The sequence below is a fragment of the Bos taurus genome, chromosome 16 (genome assembly GCF_002263795.3).
Source record: "Bos taurus isolate L1 Dominette 01449 registration number 42190680 breed Hereford chromosome 16, ARS-UCD2.0, whole genome shotgun sequence".
Lineage (NCBI taxonomy): Eukaryota > Metazoa > Chordata > Mammalia > Artiodactyla > Bovidae > Bos > Bos taurus.
This window is the reverse complement of record NC_037343.1, coordinates 3670587-3680774: the sequence shown is the minus strand read 5'-3', so window position 1 is coordinate 3680774 and position 10188 is coordinate 3670587. Positions and strand designations below refer to the sequence as shown.

The 10188-nt window shown below is 52.5% G+C and overlaps 1 long non-coding RNA gene across 2 annotated transcripts in view; it reads right to left on the bottom strand.

Moving 5' to 3' along the window:
* Window positions 1-1208: 1208 nt before the first annotated feature.
* Window positions 1209-10188, bottom strand: part of LOC101904265 (uncharacterized) — a 51919-nt gene continuing 42939 nt past the window's right edge. Inside the window, exons 6-7 of one of the 2 annotated variants that reach the window (XR_009490809.1) lie at window positions 6006-6264; window positions 1209-5685 (exon numbers count right to left, since the gene is read on the bottom strand). This is a non-coding gene — a long non-coding RNA (uncharacterized lncRNA). The remainder of the gene's footprint in view (window positions 5686-6005; window positions 6265-10188) is intronic. The other variant, XR_009490808.1, reaches the window with a different exon arrangement.

Here is a 10188-nt window from a genome sequence, read left to right as displayed (position 1 = left end):
GGCAAGTCCAACTGAAGTGTCTCCCTCGCCCCAACAATCAGAGAGATAAACATTTCTTCCACATTTACAGAGACTCTCAAGCTTCCTTCAGAAGATTCCACACTGCCCAGTCTCTGATCTAATACCCTCACTCCAGGAAGTTCTCCTTTGTGTCTAACTTAAATCCTGTGTGCTGCTTTACTAAAGAAGCCAGCGGGGCCTGAACCTGGGGTCTGTGGTTCTAGACATGTGGGTGTGCTCATGTTGGGTGCTCAGGACTGTTTGTGTAATTGGTGGGGCAGCAAAATCAGGAGCACTTGGGGTCAAGCCAACCTTTCTTCTCCACTGGCCTTTATCCTGCACTCCGCCCAAGTACCTGGTGTGGCTGAGCCACTGGAGGTGAAAGAGCGATCTCTGCCCCCTCCCCCCAAGTCTCCCTAGGCTGAGGACTCTCTCAGTTAACACTTTCCAGGAGCAGCCTAGTGGGGTTCATCCCACTGGGACATCTCTCCCCGCTGCCCAGACCCTACCTTCCCCATATAAGCCTGCAGACCTGTTTGCCTTGCAGTCTTGGAGTAAGGGCAGGAATTGGATGGCGACAGGATGTGAGGGAAAAACAACAAGCCCTTTATTTGGTCTGGGAACTTCAGGGAAGTCCTGGGGCTTCACAGTGTTCACCAGTAGGGACTGTACATCCCATTCAACTGTTTGTCTCTAGACAAGTCCGGTTTAAGTGTCTCCCTTGCCCCTACCCTCACATCAAGGAAGTCCTTCCCTTTTCAGAAGAAATGCAGGCCTGGTACTTCCTTAGCATAAATCAAAACATACCATTTTTTTCAGCCTGGCAGGGTGGAGACATAAGAGCACAAAGCTAGAAAGTCGGGAACCCTTTCTAGCTGGTCTAGAGGTCTGATGCAAGCTTGGGCATTTCCCAGGCGTGGGTAACTCATCCTTGGTTTCCACATATGCAAAACAGTGATGAATAGCCCCTGTCCCCGCCACAGGGCTGTGGCCAACAATTAGATGAGATGGTGCGTGTGGAAAGCACCCTATAAATTGTAAGCGCTCTATAAATATAAAGCACCATTTTTCCTTAACCTTAGTTAGTAACACAACTCCGTTTTTTATCTACTTGCTAATCCCAGGGAGACCCTAGCAGACTAGAAACTACCAATCCATGGGGTTCTTTCCCAACCCTAAGACCCCCAGCCCTTCCCATATCTTCTCATTCTAAGCAGAAGACAAAGGTGAACTAAGCAGGAGGGTAGAGCCCTCATCCAGGAAGGCTCACCTTAACTGGGGGCATCAACTATAAAGATTCTGCTGTTGGAGATGGAGAACAGACTTCCGGTTGCCAAGGAGTCAGGGTCAGGGAAGGAAGGATTGGGAGTTTGAGATTAGCAAATACAAGCTACTTTATATAAAATTGATAAACAACAAGTTCTTACTGTATAGCACAGAGAATTACATTCAGTATCTTGTGATCAACCATAATGGAAAAAAAAAGAAAAATGTATATATATATATATATATATATATATATGTACATACAGAGAGAGAGAGATAGAACTGAATCACTTTGCTGTACAGCAGAAATTAACACAACATTATAAATCAATAATTCAATAAAATCTTTTTTAAAAAAGAGAGAAAGGGAAAGGAGGAAAAAAATGATTCTGCTGTTGGGAAGCACAGGGCTGGGAGTCCCAGCTGACCCAAATTGGGATCCAGAGACTGGGTGTATCCGATAAGCCGGTGAATCAGAGGTCCTCCAGACCTCTATTTACAGGAGAGGAAGAGTTCCTGTGGTCAAGTCTCCGGGGCAGAGGAGGAGAACCCAGGAAATGGGCGTCTACGTTCTCTCTCCTGAGCCAAGCCGTGGTGACTACAAGCAAAAGCTGAAGGGCAGTGTTTTCATCATACTTGGGGCCCACGTGTGGGTTAAAGACCAAACTACAATGAATGGAGAGGACCCCACACAGTGGACTGCAGAATAAAGTCGCTCTTTCTTCCTACAGCAGTCTCAAGACTACTGGAGCCCTCGGCTTCATAAGGTCATTCATGAGCTCAGAGCCTTTCCATCTGTTGTTTCCCGTTTGCCAGGCCACTGTCGTTGTGCACGGTTGATGCTGGGTCACCAGCATGGCTGGAGGAGGAAAGAGCGTGGAGACTTCCCCAGCATCTCAAGGCCCAGACCTGGAAGGAGCTCCTCTGGCTCTGCGTTGCATTAGTGCGCACTCAGTCACACAGTCAGGGAGGCTGGAAAATGGACTCTAGCGTGCCATCACGTGCCCACAGCAATGCTGTTGCTGGTGGTAGAGAGCTAGCAGTCTGTGCCATGGCTTCGCCGGGGTTGGGCCACCACAGTGCCAGACAGCCTGGAGGGAAGCACCCACCGTGCTCCTGTGGGACGCACAGAGTGCTGCTGGTCACAGGGCACAGTGAGACACTGGACCTCGAGGGCGGGAGCCCCAGGAGGCAGCAGAGCAGAACTCTCCAGAGAGGCCCTCTCTCCACGGCCAGTGTGCAATGCAGAGTAAGAATGAGCTAAGAGCAGAAAAACCTACCCAGGGATGCCCAGGGACTCCCAAGCCTGCCCACAGGAACCTCAGCCCTGGAGGGGAAGTGGGTCTTCAGTCAGAGGGATGGGGCACAAGCTGGCAAAATGGGGGTCAGTCGTGACCCTCGACTGGGTCTCGTCAGCTGCTGGGACGTGGCTGCAAATGACACACCTTCTGGAAAGCTTGGACCCTCACAGAGCAAGGCTGAAACCACAATGAACGATGGTCCTCCTATAATCGTCCCGAGACAGGACCCAGGATGGGCTCTCAGTCCGTAGGTAAGCACTGGTATTAATAAGCTCAGAACATTTTGGTCTGTGAAGGACACAATAGAAGCAAAACACCCAAATCCTATGATCCAGGAAGGGAGTCCCTTGTAAACCATTAAAGCCAAATCCCTAAGAGCACATGATCCAGTGTCTGGTTGCGGTTATCACCTGCGAGAGCTGCAGGAGTCTGAACGCGGTCGGAGCAAACAGGCTGGCTGCACGGGGGACAGGTGGCTTGAGCTGAAGGACGTGGAGAGCTGAGAAGGAAGGAGAGCATTTCAAGCTGGGCGGGGACAGGCGAGAAGAGAAAGGACCAGTGGGTGGGGTGGGCCCTCTGGAAATCGCCAGATCTTGTGATAAATGTTTTTCCTGAATTGTTGCTGTTGTTCAGTTGCTTAGGCATATCTGAGCTGACTCTACAACCTCATAAATGGCAGCACGCCAGGCTTCTCTGTCCTTCACTATCTCCCTGAGTTTGCTCAAACTCACGTCCATTGAGTTGGTGATGCCATCCAACCATCTCATCCTCTGTTGTCCCCTGCTTCTCCCGCCATCAATCTTTCCCAGCATCAGGGTCTTTTTCAATGAGTCAGCTCTTCACATCAGGTGGCCAAAGTATTGGAGTTTCAGCTTCAGCATCAGTCCTTCCAGTGAATATTCAGGGCTGATTTCCTTGAGGATGGACTGGCTGGACCTCCTTGCTGCCCAAGGGCTTCATGAGTTACCTTGTTCAATCTTTCCGGTATCACTCTGCGGTAGGTGCTGCTATCGCTCTCACCTTGGAGATGAGGAAGCCGGGAGATCAGAGAGGCTCAGCAGCTTGCCCCAGTCACACAGCTTGCTCCCCGGGACATGCTGGCAGCAGGGTCTGCTCTCAGCCTCCTGGCAGGGCCAGCAGCGGCATCAGAACTTCTCAGGCAGACTTGCCACTGCCCTTGGCAAACAGCCCCAGGGTCACACTGAAGGCTGGCGAGCGCCCCTTCTCCCAGCTCCCTGCTCGATGGAGCAGTCCGGGGCCTGCCCGCAAGCCTGGCGCCCTGCCTGCCTCTGAAGATGTCCTCAGTGGGAATCACAGCCAACGAATGTACCAGCAGGATGAGACGAGCTAAACGCTCAAGCAGTTCCCAGGGAACAATGCGGCTCTGTGAGCAGCCCGGGCCGGAGCTCAGCCCTGGACAGCTGACAGGAACTAGCCCCAGCGACCAACTTGTCCTGGGGACTCCTCCAAAGCCATCCGTGCTGTGGCCTGCTCCCTGCACTCTGGAGTTAGGACATGTGCTTCTTGAGCCTTGGACCTCAGAGCCTCATGGCCAGCCTCCGTCATTCCCGCCTCTGCCTGCTGTGCTGGGAGACCCAGAGAAACAGCCCCAGCCGAGGTCCCAGCACACTAGCCTAGGCCCCCTCCTGCACCATCCGTCCCTCTGGGACCACATTCTCCCACATTCTCAGGGAATTCCATGCATATCTTACGCCCCAACCCCCAGACTCCCAGAGGGATGGTGTTCAGGCTGCTCAGGACTGAGGAGCTCTGAGCATGTCCCGGGCTGAAGCCTTGAGCCGGCCCAGCCCCCTACCAAGAGTGGACAACCTCTTCTCTGGGGCTGAAAACCTACCCCAGCATGCTCCCTCCTCTGCCTGAGCCTGTGATGGCTGGTTCTGGGCAAGGAGAGGGCAGAATCAGGATGCTAGGTGACCTGACCTTGGAGGGCTGAGAAAACACAGCAAGGAAGGCTTATTTGGGGAATAACTTTCTGGACTTATCGCCCAAACACAGCCCCTGGGGGAAAACTCGGGGAGACACCTTCCCCTCCACCATCCCTCTCTCCAACATGAACTGAGGGGAGTCCCAGCTGCAAGGCTCTGTTCTTGCAAGGGCTGCCCACACCTTGTGCAGGTTCAGCTCTCGAGAGTCAGGCATATTCCTCAGGTAGGAGGGCACCAGGACCCAGAGGGTGAGGGGACCCACCCTAGCCCACCAGCCCACAGGCTGCAGGGTGAGGCAAAGACCACAGGCAGAAAGTAACTGGGGAGTTTGTGAGGTGGGGGGGCGGGCAAAAGTAGGGGTGTATACATGCCCTGAGCCCCACTCTGTTTTAGAAAAGCAACTTGTTCAGCGCCCACATCGTGCACACGCACACCGACATTCACGCTCACACCCTCTCTGCTTGGCACCTCCCAGAGGTAGGAGGGGAAGGGGGTAGGGGCTCCAAGGCCCAGGTGTGACTAATGCCCTGATGTTTTGTTGCAGCAACTCGGGAGGAGAGCCTTCTTGAACCTAGTCTGCCACTTGGCTGCATCCCTGGGAGGCCAGGAGGGCAAGGCCTGCAAGTGGGAGCCCAACACTCCTGACTCCTGAGACGAGGGAGCAGGGTCATTGAGGTGCAGGGTGGCAAAGGGTGTCACTGGCTGGGGTGGGGCCAAAGGGCTGAGGGTAGCAGGTATTGGAGAGGTAATGGGTATGCGCGAAAGGCGAGGGGTCATGCCCCAAGGGAAGGAACTTGCCTTACAAGAGCATTTCCTTTTTGTCACGTATCCCCTTTTACAGGTGAACAAACTGAGCCTCAAAAATGAACAAACTGGCCCAAGATCACATGACCAGCAAACCCAGAGCCAGAATCTCAGCCTGAAGTCTTTGTTCTTCCCAGTACATCCTGATGCCTCTCATGTACCTGTGACATAGTCACTGACTTCAAAGAGCTACTGGGGAGACAGTAACTAGAAGACCTAGACCACCTCACCTTTGGCCAGTTGGGGTTCAGAGAGCACAGCTGTCAGCACTCAGAGAGAGGCCTGTGTGGTCAGCGGTGATGGGAAGGAAGAGCTGGGAGGACGGGACTGGCTGGTGAGTGATAGGTACCTTCTGGTTTTATTCTTTCCTGGAAAATGTGGGATAAGAAAGGGGAGATGTGGAGACCTCATTTTCAATTTCTTTGCAATGTCAAGCCCCTCTTGTGATCAAATTGTCTCGCTGCCCAAGCTAGACCCTGGAGGTAGGGCGAGACCCTGGAGCCAAGTTTGCCAGTGCCTTGTTTCTCCAGCTATCTCAGTTCTCCTAGAATTGGGAGGGGGTCTGGGTCCTCTTATACCCCAGCCTCTATACTCCTCTTGGAGGCAACCCCTATACCAGGCTAATACACGCTTGGCTTAAGGCCCCAAAGCCAGAATTGTGGTCAATGTGACTAGACTTGGAACCCACCCTCGCCTCACCTCCAGCCTCATTCGCTGGGTTCCCAGGGCAGTGGGAAGTGCCTTGAACACCCTCACCCAGCCCGCCAAGGTCTGGCCCTGAGCAGAATCTTCTCTGTCTGGCAGCTGCAGGACTAGCACACCAGGGCTCCCAGGCCCGACGCTGTGGACCTGCTTGTCCCAAACCTCACGGCCAAGTGTCCAGGCCCCACGAGCAGGGAAGTCCTCTGCAGGCAGCACTCTGGATACCCGGTGTCTCTGGAGAGCCCCTGGGTGACACGGACAAGGGAGAGAGGGTCACAAAGCCACCTCCCACCCCCTTTGTGGAGAGAGGTCAGGCTGGAGGGCCAGGTTGGGGTCCTGGGTCGCGCTCAGCCTGGGCTCTGAAACGGCCTCACTGGGTGACCTTGGGCGGGTCCCTCCCATCTCTCTCTCACCTGTAAACTGAGACTTCTTCTTCCGCTCCTCATCTGAGGGTTCAGCAACATTCCCCTTCCTCTGGTCCCAGATGCTAGGGGGTCTTGGCCAGCGCTGATCTGACTCTCTCCAGACAGATCCTGTCCTCACTCTACAGCCTTCAGAGCCCCCCTTAGCTTCCTTCCGACATACTGCCTGCCAGCCCTGTGGCCATGTGTGCTCTCGGAAGCCTCCCTCTGCCTGCTCTTCAGGATCGCGGCCTCACGGGGCCTGGCAGTCTTCAGTCTTGGTCGCCAGCACATAGCACAGTGCCAGGCACACGGCAGAAGCTCCGGTTCCCTGAGTTAAGACTGGACACAGCTTGGCGTCCCCGGCTCTCGCCTTGCCTCCCCTGTCCCCTGACCCGTCTCAGATCCTCACCGCTCTGTGCTCTGGCTTCCCTGAGGAGAGAGGTGCAAGCTGGCTTCTCTGTGGGTACCCCTGCAGCCCTGCCAGCTCCCGGGAACTCTGGAAACTGGTACCTGCAGGGCCAGGTCAGATCCTGCCACCGCAGGGCAAGGTGCTGAAGATTTTTCTGACTCCAGCCTTGAGGTGTTTGCTTAAGTTGCTGGGCTGCTCTGCCCAAAACATGATCCTGCCTGCACGCTTGGCCCAGGCCCCATGCAGGGCACAGGTACAAGAAGCCAGCAGGTGCTGATAAGGCTAGAGGTGGCAGGATTCGTCTCCTTCTTGAGGAGTTTACTAGTGTGGAAACTAGCTGCTCCTTAGCTGGACCAGCTCCAAGGTGACATCGTTAGAAGGGTACTTTGTGACTACTTTGGCTTTACCTGCATAACTCAGTAAATCCCCCAAATCTGTTTGGTATGAGCATATGTGTGTCTATACACACACCGCTCTAAGATCTGCTGAAGAATAGGGTGGAGCTCTGGTCAGATGGAAACTCAGGGATAGGCTTTAAAGGGAGAACCTGGGATGGAGTCGGGGGTCAGAGGCTTGGAGACACGCTGGGACCCCTCCTCTATAAAAACAGTGCTTCCAGGACAGTCCCTGTCCCCCTTCCTCCTGGGAGTGGCCACCTGGGGTTTAAACCTCAAGTCCCAGGTTCTGGCCACGATAGGCCCTTCTGTGTCCTCTCCTGGGGAAAGCCTTTCCCAACCACCCCCCACCATCGCCACAGCCTCTCCTCTGCATGGCTATGCTCCTGTGATTGCATGTGATGAGGGTCTCTTCACCTCGCTGTCTTCCCCCCAGAGTGAGATCTTCTCAGGGCAGGGGGTGGGCCTCGTGGATCTCCGTACCCCCAGTGCAGCATCCTGGCACTGGGCAATGGTTAAGTTAAGTGAATGAATGGATGGATGGATGGATGAATACAGTTTTCAACTCTAAGGGTAAGGTTGTTACCAAAGGAGAATCTGTATGCTCCAAGAAAGTACAGGGTTGATGCTGAAATGTTTTTACCATAAAAAATGGACAATGATTTAACAACAATCAGGACTGTGAGCTGCTGGGATGTTGATGTGCTTGCTCTTTGCCTCTTGCTCTTGGTTTCTGAGTCTGCCTCTTCTCTGTGTTGTCATTTCTGCCATCTGTCTCTCCCCACCTTTGTTTTCTCCCCACCTACCCTCTGTCTCATAATTTAACTCCATCCAAGATACCCCTAAGATGTCCTTTTGAGCCATCTGCCTCTCCCTCCTGTCCTCTGCTTCTCTAGCCTCTGATCTGGCTTTCCCCAGATTCTGAGGGCTCCGTCTATCTCCCTTGGTGACTTCAGAGAACCCTCTAGGCTCTATGCTTCCTGTCACTATTATAAAAGATCAACCTTCCCAGAATTTTGCTAAGACGGTTGGAGAAGGATTAGGGAGGAGCGTTAACAAGTTGCCAGCCCCATTCTGTAGGCCTCAGCCATGTTTATCCAAGTTATCTTGGAAGATATACCTGATGGGGAGGCTGAAAGTGTATAAAAGGTGGAGTCTTAAAAGGTGAATGTCATCCTTTGCTTTGTAGGTCAAAGTTAAAATGATAAAATGGACTAAGCATAGAATTTGAAGCCATAATATCCAGTTTGGATTTCTGCCTCTTGAATCCAAGCCTTTGTGACTTTGAGCAAGTTATTTCACTTTAGTTTCAACTTCAGTTTACTCCTCCTAAAAATGACAGTAACATGACTACATCACATGGTTGCTATGAGAATTAAACCAGATAACCTGTCTGAAAGCCCAGTGTCACTATCGAAAGTCAATCAGATTCAGGAGAGACTGACTCACATTAACAAAACTCACACTAGATCAATCGATAGACCAAAATGTCCGTGGGTCATTTAAAAGAGAGAAATGTACCTGCAGGCAGGCAGTCCTAGATGCTTCAGACAGTTGGACAGTACATTCTCTGCACTAAAAGAACCAAAGTACAACCGAAAGACTTCCCTCGCAGGCATGGTATCCCAGCAAGGGAACTTACCTGTTTATTCTTGGTACTCATGGTTACCTGGCTATAGGGAGAGTCTGATAAGGTAGCTCAGACTGTAAAGAATCTGCCTGCAGTGCAGGAGACCTGAGTTCAATCTCTGGGCTGGGAAGATCCCAAGGGAATGGCTACCCACTTCAGTATTCTTGCCTGGAGAATCCCATGGACAGAGAAGCCTGGTGGGTTATAGTCCATGGGGTCTCAGTTGCACACAGCTGAGCGACTAACACTGATAACTCATCTGTGCAAAGTTTAGACCAGGTCATGCTACCCATGCCCCTGGGCAATACGAGATGGATGTGCCAGTTCTGGACCTCTGACTCTGCTTTGTTTGAAGATTTCATCACACAGTCATTCACCCACTGCACAAATCTATACTGAACTTTTACTAAGTGGTAGGCACTGCATTACATGATAGGGATGCAGGAGTGAATGGAACAGGCACTGCCCTACCCTCCTCGTGGAGTTCACAGTCCTTGGAGAAAGACAGTAACTGAACACATAATTTCCATCCATTGTGACCAGTGCTTCATTACTATGATGAAGCAGAGGGAACCGTGGAACACAACAGCTAAGCCTGTGCGGGGGCCTGGGGAAGGGCTGCTGGAGGAAGCGTCCACACACATACCCTGCCTTCGGCAAGTGGCAGGGCATTCTCAGGCCAGCTTCGTTCAGGCCCCTGGCTACACCCTGACAACTCTGAGTGACCTTGGGTGTTACCCTCATCCCCAAGAGCAATGCATCTGCAAACTCTCCCTTGGGCTGGGCTTGCAGACAATTCATTCTTTCATTCATTCAACAAATATTTATCGTGGGACTTCCCTGGCGGTCCAGTGGTTAAGACTCTGCTTCCAATGCAGGGGGCATGGGTTCGATCCCCAGTTAAGGAACTAAGATCTCACATGCTATGCAGCAAAAAGAACCCTACATTTTTTATTGAATTCTTTTTATGTGCTGCAGCTAGCTCATTTCATCTTCTCAGTGGGACTTTCTCCTTAGCTTCCAGGGGGACTTACTGAAACCCCCTGTACTGATTCCAACCCATCTCAGAGCCTCTGTTGTCTTCTGGAGAGATGAGAGGACAATTCAGACTAACACAGTACCGCCCCAGATATGAGAAGGAAGGGGCTTCTGGCACCAGCTGGGGACTCCCTCTCTCAGGAAATACGTCAAGAAACTCCCCTAACCCACCTCTCTGCCCTCTCTGAGGTTCTCAACAATGCTCAGTGGGCATGGAGTGGGTGGGCAGCTCTAACCCAGAAGGCACATGGCAACATGAGCCGAGCCACAACCGATGGGCATTAACTCATTGA